At 35.9% G+C, this 17,219-nt stretch overlaps 1 pseudogene; it reads right to left on the bottom strand.

The window, feature by feature from the left end:
* Positions 1–10,984: 10,984 nt before the first annotated feature.
* LOC108403894 (olfactory receptor 5B21-like) lies at positions 10,985–16,651 on the bottom strand (annotated as a pseudogene).
* Positions 16,652–17,219: the final 568 nt, after the last annotated feature.

The following is a 17,219-nucleotide window of genomic DNA, read 5'->3' as shown; positions in this document are numbered from 1 at the left end:
TGGGGTGCATATGTCTTTTTAAAACTGGGATGCTGCATTCTTAGGGTAAATTCCTAGAAATGGAATTCCTGGGTCAAATGGTATTTCTATTTTGAGCTTTTTGAGGAACCTCCATACTGCTTTCCACAGTGGTTGAACTAATTTGCATTCCCACCAGCAGTGTAGGAGGGTTCCCCTTTCTCCACAACCTCATCAACATTTGTTGTTGTTTGTCTTTTGGATGGTGGCAATCCTTACCGGTGTGAGGAGATATCTCATTGTGGTTTTAATTTGCATTTTCTGATGACCAGCGATGTGGAGCATCTTTTCATGTGTCTGTTGGCCATCTGAATTTCTTCTTTGGAGAGCTGTCTATTCAGCTCCTCTGCCCATTTCTTAATTGGATTATTTGCTTTTTGTTTGTTGAGGTACATGAGCTCTTTATATATTTTGGATGTCAACCCTTTACCGGATGTCCCATACTGTAGGATACCTTTCTGTTCTATTGATGGTGGCCTTTCCTGTACAGAAGCTTTTTAGCTAGATATAGTCCCACTTGTTCATTTTTGATTTTGTTTCCCTTGCCCAAGGAGATATGTTCATGAAGATGGCACTCATGTTTATGTCCAAGAGATTTTTGCCTATGTTTTTTTTGTAAGAGTTTTATGGTTTCATGATTTACATTCAGGTCTTTGATCCCTTTTGAATTTACTTTGGTGTATGGGGTTAGACAATGGTTTAGTTTCATTCTCTTATATGTAGCTGTCCATTTTTCCCAACACCAACTGTTCAAGAGGCTGTCATTTCCCCATTGTATGTCCATGGCTCCTTTATCATTTATTAATTGACCATATATGTTTGGGTTAATGTCTGGAGTCTCTACTCTGTTCCACTGGTCTGTGGCTCTGTTCTTGTGCCAGTACCAAATTGTCTTGATTACTGTGTCTTTGTAGTAGAGCTTAATGTTGGAGTGTGAGATCACCCCCCACTTTATTCTTCCTTCACAGGATTGCTTTGACTAATTGGGGTCTTTGGTGGTTCCATATGAATTTTTGAACTATTTGTTTCAGTTCGTTGAAGAATGCTCTTGGTAATTTGATAGGGATTGCATTGAATCTATATATTGCTTTAGGCAGATGGCCATTTTGACAATAAAAATTCTTCCTAGCCAAGAACATGGGATGAGTTTCCATTTGTTAGTGTCCTCTTTAATTTCTCTGAAGAGTGTCTTATAGTTTTCAGGGTATAAGTCTTTCACTTCCATGGTTAGGTTTATTCCTAGGTATTTTATTCTTTTTGATGCAATTCTGAATGGAATTGTTTTCCTGATTTCTCTTTCTATTAGTTCATTGTTAGTGTAGAGGAAAGCCACAGATTCCTGTGTGTTAATTTTTTATCCTGCAACTTTGCTGAATTCCAATATTAGTTCTAGTAGTTTTGAAGTGGAATCTTTAGGATTTTTTATGAACAATATCATGTCATCTGCAAATACTGACTGTTTAAGTTATTCTTTACCAATCTGGATTCCTTGTATTTCTTTGTTTTGTCTAATTGCTGTGGCTAGGACCTCCAGTACTATGTTGAATAACAGTGGGGAGAGTGGGCATTCCTGTCTTGTGCCCAATCTCAAAGGAAAAGCTTTCAACTTCTCGCTGTTCAGTATGATGTTGGCTGTGGATTTATCATATATGGCCTTTATTGTGTTGAGGTACTTGCCCTCTATATATACGAATTTTGTTAAGAGTTTTTATCATGAATGGATGTTGAATTTTGTGACTGCTTTTTCAGCGTCTATGGAGATGACCATGTGGTTTTTGTCCTTTTTGTTTATGTTGTGGGTGATGTTGATGGATTTCCAAATGTTGTACTATCCTTGCATCCCTGGGATGAATCCCACTTGGTAATGGTGTATGATCCTCTTGATGTATATTTTAATTCGGTTTGCTAATATTTTGTTGAGTATATTTGCATCTACATTCATCAGGGATATTGGTCTCTAATTTTCTTTTTTGGTGCGGTCTTTGCCTCGTTTTGGTATTAGGGTTATGCTGGCTTCATTGAATGAGTTTGGGAATATTCACTCCTCTTCTATTTTTTGGAAAACTTTAAGGAGAATGGGTGTTACGTCTTCTCTGTATGTCTGATAAAATTCCATGGTAAATCCATCTGGCCAGGGGGTTTTGCTCTTGGGTAGTTTTTTGATTACCAGTTCAATTTCGTTCCTGGTAATTGGTCTGTTTAGATTTTCTGTTTCTTCCTTGGTCAGTCTTGGAAGGTTATATTTTTCTAGGATGTTGTCCATTTGTTATAGGTTTTTCAGCTTGTGAGCATATACGTTTTCATAGTATTCTCTAATAATTCTTTGTGTTTGTGGGGTCCATCGTGATTTTTTCCTTTCTCCCTGTCATTTGATTTTATACAGTGGGAAAATCCATAGAGTTCTGATGAAGGAAATAAAGTAATAGTACTACTTTAGTATTATAAATTTTTTATTTGTTTTGTGTTTTTTTTCATTATCTGTCATATAATTTTCATGTGGTATGAAAAACACAGTCCTCATTTTATAAAATAATAATGCAGGATTTTGTTAAATAGATTACTGTATAAAATGGAATAAAATCTTGAAAAAACAATCATTTGTTTATTTTAGAATCCAAATACTCAAATATTTGTTTGGTGTTTCACCCCTTATTAGAATGTAACACTCTTTGTGGTCTTGCTGTTATAACTGTGTTAAACAGTCACCCTGGAATCTAATTCTGACCTATATTCTCTTCTTTGAAATTTAAGATAATCTGAGAAAACCTGACCCAATTAGTTGACAAATTCCTAAACAAATTCTTTTGATGTATCTGGCACTTGAGCAGCCATGTGGATGCATATTCAAGTGCAAAATAGTCCCCCTGTAGATGACAAAACACACCAGACAGGTGGACTAATTTTTTGTTTTGCTAATTAGTATGTCTCTATAACTTGTCATTTTATGTTGTTTACTGTAAAATTAGACTGACAGCAATCATACATGAAAGAGGCACCAGGAAGTTGGATGGAAGCCAGAAGGACTAAACCTGGTGGCAGTAGGGTATGTAGGACATGGCAACAAAAATGGCCGCACCGGCTCTAAATTCAAAGAAATAGTGATTTCAGTTGGCTGCTGTGGCTGCTTGCTGAGCGCTGCTTCCTCAGTGCTAGAACAGGGGTGTGCAGTTGCCATGGTATCCTATGGCCAGGCAGATGTGTTACTTCTCTTTTATTTGGGTCTCTTGCATTCTGTGTGCAAATCCTGACATTTCTGTGTGACCGAGCAAACTGCTTGGATCGGTGATGTGCTGGAGCGTGGCCAGATGCTGATGCCAGCGTTCTTGTGCAGGGAGCTGAAGAGTGAATTTTGCAAATATGCAGGATAGGAAAGCCAGGGAGAGGCTTTTATTTAGAGATAAAGTGAGAGGACAGAGCTCCTGGCGCATACCAGGAGGGGACAAGTGAGTCCGTGGTGGTGCACTGTCTAGGGAATTTATAGGCAGTTGAGGATTTTTAGGAATGTGGAAAAGGGCTAGGGGTGCAGACTTGCTAAGTGGTCCCAGAATGCTTATATCTGCTGAGACACCATGTCCCCTCTCTTCTTTTATTAGTCTTTCATCAAATTCTGTTAAATAAAGTCAACACAAGGAATTCATTCGTCCTGTTCTTCTCCAAGATAGTGGTTACCCTCAAGCAGTGGGGACATGTCAGTTAAGACTGCCTGCTCTGCCTTGAGATAGGCTGTTGGGCTATTGTCTGATTGCCAGAGAATATGTTAGGGATCTTACTTCTCAACTCTGCTTTTTAACATGGAACCTTACTCGTAAAATGGAGGTCTTCCTACTCTTACTATACTGTTTATATCTCAGCAATTTTCCTCACAGGCAGGAAAAGTTCATCGTGTTGCTTCTCCCACGTCTCTGCCCCACCTCAGGGTTACAGTCCGGAATCACTATTTTAAACTTCCATCACAGGACTGTGGATTCTAACACCACAAAATACATAATAAGGTCAGTATTTCAAAGTGGAGCACATGACATTTCGGAGCATCTGCCTTTCAGTACATAAAGGAGAAGGACAGCAGTGTTTGTGTGGGCGTCACGGTCAGTGGGATAGAGACTGGAGAATTGGTGAAGAGAATATAGAAGTACAACGTTCTTATTACAAAATAAATTAGTCACAAAAATGGAAATAAAGCATGGGAAATAAAGTCAATAATGTTTTAATTTATTTGTATGTAGAGAGGTAACTAAACAGTGTGGTGAATATTTAAGAATATATATGTGTATATATGTGTGTTTGTTAAATCACTGTGTTGTACATATGAAATCAATGTATCAGACATCAAGTATATCTCAATATATAGCAAAACTAAAGGGAATATTTCCTAACACAACAACATACACTCATTTTTTTCACAGATAAACTGGAATCAATATTTTTCAATTTTAAGTAGAATATAGAATTTGACCAATAAATAAGCCATTTGAATTATCTCTATTTATGTCTTTTTTTCTATGTTTTTATCTTTGCAACCATTGTAAACCAATGGGACAAATTCAAACTCTTGTATTTTTTCATCATTCTTATTTCAAAACTTACTGCTCTCTCATTGTTAGTTCAGTTTCTGGTGTACATCTCAAAAGTTCCCTGCTACTGTTTAATTTCCAGAATCTTCAAATATCTCCTCCATTCACTCCATAGTTACTTACTTAAGGCTGCATTTTTCCAAGAGAAACCTGGAATGTGCTTGCACACTTGTAACTCTGTCACTATGGCAACTGTTGTGAGGTGGTACAGGTGAAGTGGAATAGACCTGAGCTGTGCTACAAGATTCCATCGGCTGCTCCTACTGTCCCTTTATCTAATGTAATCTGAAGAATGCTCTGGATAGGGGAACAGTCTGACACCTGCTCTCAACTTTTTGAGACATTTATCAAACCAGGAAGTGCAGTTGCCAGGTGTTGCATGACAACACTGTGGTACCATGGAAGTTTCCTGCCTGGGAACCCCACTTGGATATATGCTCTATCCTGCTGCCTGCAATAATTGACCCTTAATATCATGGAAATTTGCGGTGTATGGATGGAATCCATAAAATACACATGTTTGCTTTGGACATTTGCATACCTGATAGTAGAACTTAGTGAAGATATCATAAATGGTATCTAGAAAGTCAACTTTGGGCACTGAATGCTCAACAGTTAAGGTTGGAGCGCCAATATGAGGTAAATGACTTTGACAAAGTGAGGTGACACCAAAGTTCATCATTTGATCTATCCTTTTGTATGAACTGTGTAGAGGATGGTTTTATTTCTTCAAAGTTTTTAATAATAAAATGCCATTCAAGTAAAGTACATAAACACATTGAGGTGTTCATAATAAAACTGTTTAACCCAAACGCAAATTGTTTCACTAGTTCTATGTCTATCGTTTTAAATGTTGTTTGTTTTTTCCCTGTATGAATGTGCCAAAGTGCATTTCTCCATTCTGATGTTGATGAACATTGGAAATGATTACTGTCTCCCCTTTACAAGTGACGTTGTTTCTCAACATCCTTGGGAATGTGTTTGTAACCCACATGCAGGTATTTCAGTTGGGTAAGTACAAGGGTGGAATTGTTGATTTATGATAAGCATATATTCAAAGTTGTTGGTTATCAATATATTTCTTACCACTGGCATGTGAAAGTTCAGTTTGCTTCAGATCCGTCACACCATGTATCACATATCAAAAATGTCATTAAATTTGACATTTTGGGTAGAAATGTAATGGTTTGTCATTGTGGTTTTAATCTGCAATTCCTGACATACAATGATGGTCGATGCTGAATTTGAAGCTATTGACCCCTTGCCCGCATCCACGTATGTTCACCATTCTGCTTCAGCATGATGACCTCTTACTATAATCCCAGTGGGTATCATTCAGAGTTGCATCTAATCCTGTGAACACGCTTGTTGCATTGTTAGCATAAACTGGGGATTCAGTGCCCTAGGAAAATACTTCTCCCAACGACAAATAGGGCTAATAATGAGTACATTGCTCTCTGGGTGAAGCAACTGAGAGACTTGTAGGTGTTGCCCAGAAATCGCCAGTGAGATTGAGTTTATATGGTTAAGAAGAAGTTTTCTCACTTTTTGATCCATATTTGTTGGGTAAAATCTCAGATAATCCAGCTTGTAAATACAAAAGTGAACAAAATATAAAATTTATCAGTAATCCACTATATTTTCCCCACTTTAAATAGAATTTTTCCAACTTGTGGAAATCTAAAGCTATTTTTAACTGAGAAATAAAAATACTACTGGAGACCCTGATCTGGAATTTAGGAAACTGGAGTTTTAATTAGTCAGGTGCAGGGAGTGGGAACTAAGAAAATCAAGTGGTGTTTACATGGGAGTAATCTGCCTTTCGGCTTCCCTGATGTGTGTGTGTGTGTGTGTGTGTGTGTGTGTGTGTGTGTGTGTGTGTGCGCGCGCGCGCACATATACACTCCTGCCCTTTTGAGTGTATATGCTTTTTATACTTCGGTTTATATTTTGAATAGTAACCTTAATTTGGGGACAAGACAGACAGCAGTTGTCACAGTTTAGGCACGTGAAATAAATCATGAATTGCCAGTAAGAATGTCACTCACAATATAAAGCTCTCTATGTTATTTTGCTGTTTTGTCTCTTAACTGGAGACCTATTCTTTTACCTATTTATATTTTGTTTTTGAATCTGAAGTCTTCACTGTTTTTTTTTTTTTGGATGACATGGAGGGTCTGCATCCTAAATGCAAGTAAGGCTGTACATCCCACTCCATTTATGCCCAAGGGAGATGACCTGAATGCTGCATTGGCTGATTTGAATGTCCACATCCATTACTCTTCCAAATCCCAGTGCTAAATGCAATTTACTTAGCTTTCATTAAAAAATTTCCTTTGTTACTGCTTTTAAGATGATTAGTACATAATTTTTTTCAGTTCATATTTTTGTGGTCATAGTTTTATCTCTGTTAAGTCCTAGGATACATAATGATTCATAAAAAATTCTGATGGGAGAATCTTATCTTATTTTTAAGTGACCAAAAGAATTCATGTTAAGAAACAGCACAGGTGTTTGTCATGTCCATATTCTAATAGGGAAAGACATTAAAATCACCAAGAGCATCAGCTTTGATGTTGAAATATTTAGTATAGAACTGTGAAAATTTCCGTTTCTTCTCCTGCTGGTACATATTTCCCCTCCTCCCTCGGTTCCTTGGACTTGCTCCTACCGTCTCCACCTCCTATTGCTCAAGCATTTTCTTGCTTCTTTCTTACTCTGTCTATCACTCCATATGATACAGTTCCCATAAACAATAAAATTGAAAGGATAAAATGCTATCAACAGTAGAAGTTATTTTTTGAGAGAGAAAGTCTTCATCAGGGCAATCCTTTACACATACCACATCATTTCTGCCAGCACTCTGGAAACAAATTAAAGTGCTACTAATTAACAAATTCCTGGGAATAATATGTAATTTGAATTTACAGTGGATTGAGAATGGAACATTTAGAAACAGGAATTTTTGTGGAGAAATGGAAACACATAATTTATAATGGCATTATTTTTCCCTCCTGTTACTGAGGTATAGTTGGTGTAACATTGTATAAGGCTTAGGTGTACAAAATTACAGCTTGATACACACACATGCTGTGAAATATCTGCCATCACAAGGTGGGCTAACATATCTATCACCCCTAGTTATGACACTATCCTTTCTCCACCGTGTTTCTTGGCTGTTTTATCAGATATTAGCTGTCCATCCAGGTATGCTCATATCTGGAATCTTGATTCTTTCCATTGGCCTATGTGACTGTTGTTACACATTTTCATAAACTGGTGCCATAATGTTTTGAATAATGTAGTTTTGTGATATAGTTTGAGTTGAAGAAGAGTTATGTCCTCTTTGATCTTTTCTCAGTATTCTGGAGTTTAAGGTTCTATTTTATTCTATACAATGAGGAGAGTTTTTGCTTCTATTTCTGGGAAAAGTGACATCGGAATTCTGGTAGGAATTGCATAGGATCTATAGTTAGCCTTGGGTAGTATGTACATTTTAGCAATATGAATTACTTGAATATATTATCATTGGATATTTTACATGTATTTGTATATTTTAAATTTCTTTCATCAGTATTATACTTTACAAAGTTTTACAGTTTTCAGTAATGATCATACACTTCCTTGGTTCAACTTATTCAAAATAAGTTTGTGTTGCAATTGTAAATGGGAATATCATTTCCTTTATAGAGAGCTAATTATTAATGTATCAAAATGCATTGGATACTTATATGTAGATTTGATTTCTGTGAGTTTACTTAGTTTTGGGTTCAACGGTTTTTGATTGAATCTTGGGTATTTTTTTATTGTTCCTGCCAATTTTTTGATGTACATACAATAAAATGCACAAATCTTAGTGTAAAGGTCTATAATTGGATAGCTTAAAATTGTTTCTCTGCTGTGAGATAAACAGGTGAGAAGTTAAAATAAATATCTCATATGTTATATTTATTCTCATCTAATGGATGATGTCCTTTTTCCTTTAAGTAATTAAAAGTCGGATGCTCTCATATTTTATGAGCACCATTCTGAAATATTGACATTACTATGTATTTTGTGGTGTTAGAATACACACTACTATGAAGAAAGTTTAAAATAGTGATTCCAGCACTATAACATCTCGGTCACCCTCCAGCACATCACCGATCTAGAGTGGTTTGCTCCATCCCCCAGAAATGTCAGGGTTTGTACCCAGAATACAACAGACCCAAGTACAAGAGTAATAACGTGTCTGCCTGGCTACAGGACGCCATGGCAACCGCACGCCCCTGTTCTGGGGTTGAAGAAGCAGCGCTCAGCCAGCAGCCGCAGCAGCCAACTGAAATGATGGTTTCTTTGGAATTAGAGCCGATGCCATCATTGTTGCTGAGTCCTACATACCCCACTGCCAGCAGGTTTATTATTTTTATATTTCTGACTTCCTGATGCCTCTTTCATGTATTATGGTTGCTGTCAGTCTAGTTTTAAAGTAGTCAACATAAGATGCCGTATTATAGATACATAATAGTTACTGAAACAAAGAATTCATCAACTGTCTAGTGTGTCTTGTTATTGACAGGGGGACTGTTTGACACTTGAATATGCATCCACATGGCTGTTCAAGTGCCAGAAATGTCAAATGAGAATTTGTTCAGGAATTTGTCAACTAATTGCTCAACTTCTCTCAGATGATCTTAAATTTCAAAGACAAGAAGATAAATCAGAATTAGATTCCAGAGTGGTTGTTCTAAGAGTGTTACATTCTAATAAGGGGTGAAATATTAAACAACTATTTGAGTATTTGGAAACTAAAATAAGCAAATGGTTGAGTTTTTAAGATTTTATTCAATTTTATATGGCAATATATTTAAAAATATTCATGCATTTAAACAATGTGGAATGGATTCCTTCATACCACATGCAAACTCTATGATAGGAAATAAAATGAGAAAACAAAACAAATATAAGATTTATAATGCTAAAGTAGTACTATTACTTTATTTCATTCCTCAGGACGCTATGGATTTTCCCACTGTATAAAATCAAATGACAGGCAGTTGACCTGCCACTACTATGAAGAGCTCTGGAATGCTGCAGACGATGTATTTCAGGGCAATGCTGAGCTTTGGGAAATGAATTGTTTCCGAAGTATGGTAGGAGACGTGCACAAAGCCTAGCTGATGTGGTACAAGTACATATGATGAGGCAATCATTTCATAAAGATTTGAAAATGACTTGGAAAATTAATTACAGTCAAGAGAAGGAGTTAACAGGATGTCTTTGAATAATGTAAGAATTCAGTATTGATAAAGGAAGGACAGAACACAGAAAAGAAGAGGAGAGAAGATATTGAATCCCAAAGTGAAAAGAGAATTGGAAATGCAGAGAGAGACCATCTGACTGGAGACTAAACCTGGAAGGTAACTGGGATCCCCAGGTTGAGGAAACCTCTGGAGAAAATGATCCATGATTGTAGATAAAGCAAAGAATCACATAAGTGTTAGTGAACAGAGAAAACATTCCCATATCTAGAGATGACAGGGAAATGGTATGAAGTAAGAAAGGTGCACCATCCCATCAGAAACAGCAGCTCTCTAATCACACTGAACAGAAGGGCTAGTCTTTGAGGCATAGTACAATTTCAGATATTTTAGTCTCTGTAATTGGGAACAACTGGTACCAAAAATACATGGCAGCTGATAAGGTGTGTGTGTGTTTGTGTGCGTGTGTGTGTGTGTGTATGTGTGTGTGTTAGAAGATGTTGCTTTCAGTTTTGAAAATATAAAGTTAAGAAGACCATAATATAGTGAGCTGAATTACATAACTAAATCAGACATAGAGAGAGTAAGTCCTCTTCTTGGAGAGACAGGTAGTCCTGAGAATGGACAGGGTTATCTTAAAAAGGAGAAAAGCAGAGATCTATATAATAAGTAGAAGCCAAAATTGAAAGACAGGATAAGGGAAGTGATAATATTCTAGAGACTTATCAGCATAGGCAGTCTATCACGAGGCAAAGAAATAAAACAAACATCATGGACAGATGTTTAGATATAGATTTAAAGTGGATATAAACATAAAGATAGTATAGGTATAGCTACAGATATGGATACAGACATGAACAAAGACCCAAGTTAACTTAAAGACGGGCTCATGTTATACCTCCTATAATAGTGTAATTAATGTTCTATGCTACTTACGGAAATGTCCGTTTGGGGACAATCCATTATTAAGTTCCCCTTTGAGAGAGATAGACATATAACCGTACAGATAGGTATGATTAAAGTTATCTGTATGTTTGCATGTTTATAAAATACAGTGTATATGTAGGTATTTATTCTGTCAAAAAATGTTTTCTATAAATTTTTCTTATAAATGTATTCTAAAATGAATATTGACTCATTCTGTTAGTGCTACAATTAATGTAAACATGGTCTATGACATAAGACCCTGCCGAGTGCCCCTTTCACCTCTGTGTTCCTCAAGCTCTAGGTCATGGGGTTTGGCATTGGGGTGAGAACCCAGTAGAGCATGGCGATGAGTCTGTCCCTGTCTGGGGAGTGGTGACGTGAAGAGGGACGAATGTAGGTGAAGATGGCTGTGCCATAGAACAGACACCAGGAGGTGGGAGGCACATGTGGAGAAGGCTTTGCACTTCTCTTCCACCGACTGGATCTTTAGGATGGTGGATATGATGTAAATGTAAGAGATGATGGTAATTAGGAAGGCACTGATTGCCAAGATACTTCCTATGATGAAAATGAGCATTTCTGCCATGTAGGTGGATGAGCAGGAGAGAGTCACCAGTTGGGGGATGTCACAGTAGTACTGGTTAACCCGATTGGACTTGCAGAAAGACAGTCGGAAGGTGGACACTGTGTGGAGGAGGGAATTGAGAAACCCTGTTGCCCAGGTCCCAGCTTCTATCTGTGCACAGTGACCCTTTGTCATGATGAAGGTGTAATGCATGGGGAAGCAGATGGCCACGTAGCGGTCATAAGCCATGGCAGCGAGAAGGAAGACCTCAGTCCCCGTCAGGGCCACCAGGAAATAAAGCTGCAAAGCACAGCCCAGGAAGGAAATGCTGTGATTCCCAGTCAGGAGATTGTCCAGCATCCTGGGGACGGTAGCTGATGGGCAGAATATGTCTAAGAGGGACAGATTGGTCAGGAAGTAATACATGGGTGTGTGCAGCCTCTTCTCCATTCCGATGGCCAAGAGAATGGCCCCGTTTCCCACCAAGGTGACCTGGTGGGTGACGGCAAAGACCACAGAGAGAGGACAGCGCACCTCGGGGAGGTCAGAGAGCCCCGTGAGGATAAAGTGAGTCACGGGGATGAGATTGTAGCTGTCTATCCCCTCTCTCCACAGGGGTCTTTCTGGAGGGAAGGAAGTCAACAAGCACAGGTTAGAGAAAAATCAAGGTAACTATTTATTAGAAATTTGAAAAACACTGTGTGTGGTTGGTGATGAATATGTTAGTCTTATTTAATTGAAGTTTCCAATTATTACAACTGTTGTTAAAATCATCTTCTGATTTCATGCTGTTTCTTTCAATATTCGTCTTCAGATCCTCTCACTAAGGAAGCCCTCTGAGACCCTGAGGAGACATTTAACAATTCACCTTCTCAGTAAAAATCATTGTGGACCTTTTCCCAGTGTTTGGGGTATCACAATTCAGTGAGAGCTACCTGTGTTTTCTTCACACCTACTTGGTCATTTACTTATTTTGCTTTGTAGTATCTCAGTGTGTATAATTTTATGCACTATCTCAATTCTAAGCACCTCTAAGGCAGAAGCTATGTATTTTCCAAGGTATATATATTTTTTGCAATATACTTTTTATACAATATTATGTTCATATTAGATGTATAACAAAGTGAGTCAATAATTACACAAACACAAGGTGCTTGCCGGAGTAAATGTAGATTCCCTTGTTACCCCAATATTGCTATATTATTGGTCATATTTTCTATGTTGCACTTCCATTCCTATAAATAATTCATTTTATAATTTGAGGTTTGTAACTTTGTATCCCCTTCACCTTTTTCAATCCTCCTCCTAACCCCTGGTTTCACTTATATGTACCACAAAAAGGCCACAAACAATAATAAATAAATACTGGTATATATTTTAATAGCTGGTACCAATGAGCAGACATATAAAAAAGAAAAATTACCAAAATATTTTGTGTGGAAAATAATGAATAGTATGTCTCCTGCTTACACAAAATGTATTGGTGAGAATAAATATGGAAATGCTTTTATAAATTAGAATCCTATTCATTGAAGTATGAATTTTAACATGTCCAGAATGACTGTATTTTTTAAAAATTTTAATTATCTTATAAAACGTAAACTAAGAAAACAAATAGACTCATAAACCCAGAGAACAGACTGCTTCTCTGCTTACCACTGGCGATGCAGATGTAAATATGTGTAGGACGAGATGTACAAACTTTTAATATTAAGATAATTTAATCAGAGAGATGGAGGCACGGCACAGACAGTAGAGTTCACAATACTGTCATATAATTCCGTGGGGACACAGGAGCTGCGCTCACTGTGGTGAACATTTGGTCATGGGTACAATTTTTGGGTCACTTGGGTGTTCCTGTGAAACCAACATAATATTGAATCTCATCAATATTTCTTTAAAAAATTAAATTAAGAAATCAAATAAAACTAGGTCAGTAGTGTCTAAATGTGAGTGAAACTAGGAACAAATATATTCACATGATATTCAAATCCCATTGTCCTTAAAACAAATGTCATCATATGTGTAATTATTCAAGGGTATATGAAGGTACAAAATTTTAAATGATTGAAGCCCTTGTTCTTAGTAAGACAATTTAATTTTTGAATTGTATTTGTACTTACAATAATTTTAACTGAAGGTCTAAAAATCATTACTTCTATATATGCTTCTGTCACTTTGAAAACTATATTTTTAAATACCACATGTGCATAATAGAGAAACAGTAAGATGATTATAAAATAAAATATAAACATTTTCAGTGGTTCAACCTCCATACTTATTTTATCTACTGGAAATTATTAACAATATATTTGGTAAGATTAAATGTATAATATAAATGATACAAATTACCTGTAAAGATTTATTTATACAGATGAATCAAATTATTATTAATCATGTTTTTTGTAATGCAGAATTTCTTTATATCCTTCCTTCTTTTCTTTTCCTTTCTATTCTTTCTTGGTATCTTCCCTTCTCACAGCCTTTCTGCCAGCCTGTCTGTCTTTTGAAAACTGCAGAAATTATTCTGGATGTCTATCTTTTAAAAAATTTTACTATTTCTTATATATTACATAAAACTAATAAAATCATGAACAGCTACCTGAGGGCTACTGCTTCTTAGCCTTACTTAGTTAAAATATAGTTAGTGTACACTTTATATTGTTTTCAGTGTACAACATAGTGATCTGACAATGCTAACCTTTGCTAAATGCTCACCATGAAAAATGTAGATACTATTTGTAGATAATATACAAGTATTCCACAATACCATTTTTTATATTCCAAATACTTTACTCTCATCCCATGGCTAATTTATTTTATAATTGGAAGCCTGCACCTCTGTCTCTCCTTGACCCACTCTGACCACACTCCCACCCCTCTTCCCCATACAATATTTAATAAGAATCTCTGATATTATTGTGGGATGATTTTACTCTTCCTTCACATAGCCAAGATCTGTACCATGCTAACGAGAAAAATAGAAAGTCTTTTCATCATATTAAAGTCATGAAATTTAGGAAAGAAAATGGTTATACTAACAACAATGTACTTGGATATAGTTATTCAATCAGTGGGTGTTTAGTGAGTGAGTTAGAAAGTGTGAAACAAAAAACATCGACCCTGTCAGTTCACAAAGATCAAGGCTCTACAGAAGCACAATTTCAGTTTTCTACATCTTTATATATTCAGTTTAAGAAAATGTTGTAGTAAATTTATGAAATTTTAAAAGGTACTATTACAATAAAAATTAATGTCTTGAGGCATTAAATATTAAATTGGCCAAGATTAGCTCTCTCATGGATACTATCCAGAGAACAGCTTTCTTAATTATATACCTTACCCCTTTGCCTGCATTTAAAATGAAATGAAACTCATCTGAAGCTCTGTTCTTTTATCAAATGTTTATTTCTTGGATCCACTATATGGAGAAAAAGTAAATTAGTTAATCAAGCAAAAATAATCTCTGATAAATCTTGAATTTTTTAAGATAATTAAAATATTATCATTTCTTTAGTATATTAATACCAAATAAATTACATTAAAAATTATGAACAGGAAGGTGTTTCTTATTAAGGTTTTACTGTTAAAGAAATGCATATCCTTCCTCTTTAACCCAGTGGATAGATAAGTAATCATTTAAAGCAGTCAAAAATGTCCTAAATTTCATCACTCTTCCTGCTTTGTTGAATCCTTACTGCCTGTTAGGTCTCATGGACCGATATTTTAGAGGACACACATTTAGGTCTTCGGGTCAGAGAATCCATTTGATACAGGAGAACCTCACAGCCAGAGGATCTGGATACACACTTGCATGTGGATGTACAATTTCTAGGGCTGAAATTAAACAATTATAACCATTTATTTACACATACACTCTGTAATAGTAGAAATTCCACAACCTTTATCTTCCCTGTTTAGTATTAAATTTTAACTAATTTATCTAAGTTATACATGTTAATACCATACTAACATCTTGACCAATATCAAATTACTGATTTTAGCTTAAAAAGTGCAGAATTTACTTCACACTTTCATTGCCTTTTCAGAGAGCTCATTCCCAATAAAAACATTCAACCAAGGGAAAGTAAAATAATCTGCCTAAAGGAAAAGAGGAACCAAAGCTAAAGCAAACTCCTCACCCACATACAGTGTGAATATTGCAACTTATTTTATAGTTTATAGTACCCATGTTTTTCTTAGAAAAAACAATAATTCCTCTAGGGAGAATATTATTGGCTTCTTCATAAATGTAAATTGTTACTACCCTAATAATTGGCACTTAGAATATTCAAATAATAAGCACTTACTTATTTTATACTTATTCAATTTAATGTAAGTTGAAAGAAAGCTAAATTACAGAAGAGTAAAATTTTGTTTGTTGTAACTGTCTAGGTAAAATTTAACAGAGGATATTCAAGAATTGAATTGCAAGATAAAAGTAAATAGTAAAATAATGTTATGACATTTTTTTCTGTAATCAGCTAAATCATTCTTTCAAAATATAATTATACCATCCACTTGTAAAAATTTGTATTTGTCATGCTAGACAAGTAAACTTTAACACAACCTTTACTCATTATTACATATCTTTATATCATTAGGACTATCCAAATGGAGTTTTGTTACAACCCTTCAGGTCAAATTGAGCACAACTTCAAACTTATTTCAACCTGTAAAGTATAATACTTAAGTTGTTTTCTATCAGAATAATGATTTAATATAAAACTAGTTTATATTCACTTAAAAATACATGTGTGCAGATGATACAATGTATGTGTGCATTTAGTGAGTTCGGGCAAAGGGAATATAAATGTCCTATGGCAAAATGGTGTATTATGCCATTCCATTTTTTCTATAACTGTGTAACTGTTCAAGATAAAACATTAGGAAGAAATAAACATGAACATAAAAATTACACTGCCAAAAATGTGTTTCACAATCCAGCCCCTTGCCCGCATTCCTATTCTATCTCACTGTGATTGTAAAATTCTAAACATCTGGAAACATGCTATTTCCATTTACCCCAAGTAATTCAGTTACATGGGCATCCTATGTTAACCATTTTTCTTTTATTTTAAATTTCTCTACTGATACATTAGAAGATTTGTAGTCTTTTTTATGTTTTTACATGGTTTCTACTGTACTTTATGAAATAGATTTTAACTTCAATTGCTTTTTCTGTTACCTTCACCTTTTACAACTTCAGACGATAGAAATGGGTACCCTATTATAATCAGGAACTGCCTATATATTTTCTCTGCTATCCTCGCAAATCCTCTTTCTCCTTTGTTGGAAGTTGCTTGATTAATGTATTCTTTGGAAACCATAACTTTGAATCAAAAGAAACCCATAAAAATGTGGCAAAATTAGAGATTTTCTTTCACAGTAAAGAAATGGGTGAGATTCCACCATCAAACATGACCGGGCACCTGGGCTCCCATAGGTTTTTCTCCTCAGCATTCTAAGAACGTGGTTCTAATTCTCAGGAATCAAAGAAAGCCTGGCAGCTGCATCCATCCCTGCACCCATCCACTGTAACTCCAAACGTTTGCAATCAGTGGACGGCAGCCCCAGTCGTTGCATCCGGGTCCTGGCACCTGCAAGGAGGGAAGGGTATGTGAGCTGCACTGAGACCCTTGGAAGAATGTTTTGTGGAAGCAGTTCTAAAAATTTCTAATTAATCTATATTTGAAAAGGTTGTGTTATCTGGACACCTTCAGATGTCAAGGAGTCCTGGACATACGGTTTTCATTTGAGTCAAATCTTTGTAAAGCGACCAGCAGTGTCAAGACCTGCAAATATTCTAAGTTCTTTCTCATATATTTACACTAAAAAATTAGCATGCTCTCTATATACATACATATGCTTATACATATATATTTAATTTTAAACTGC

Source organism: Manis javanica, chromosome 14 (assembly GCF_040802235.1).
Source record: "Manis javanica isolate MJ-LG chromosome 14, MJ_LKY, whole genome shotgun sequence".
In the NCBI taxonomy this organism is placed as follows: domain Eukaryota; kingdom Metazoa; phylum Chordata; class Mammalia; order Pholidota; family Manidae; genus Manis; species Manis javanica.
The sequence above is the reverse complement of the archived record's forward strand: the minus strand, read 5'-3'. Positions and strand labels throughout refer to the sequence as shown.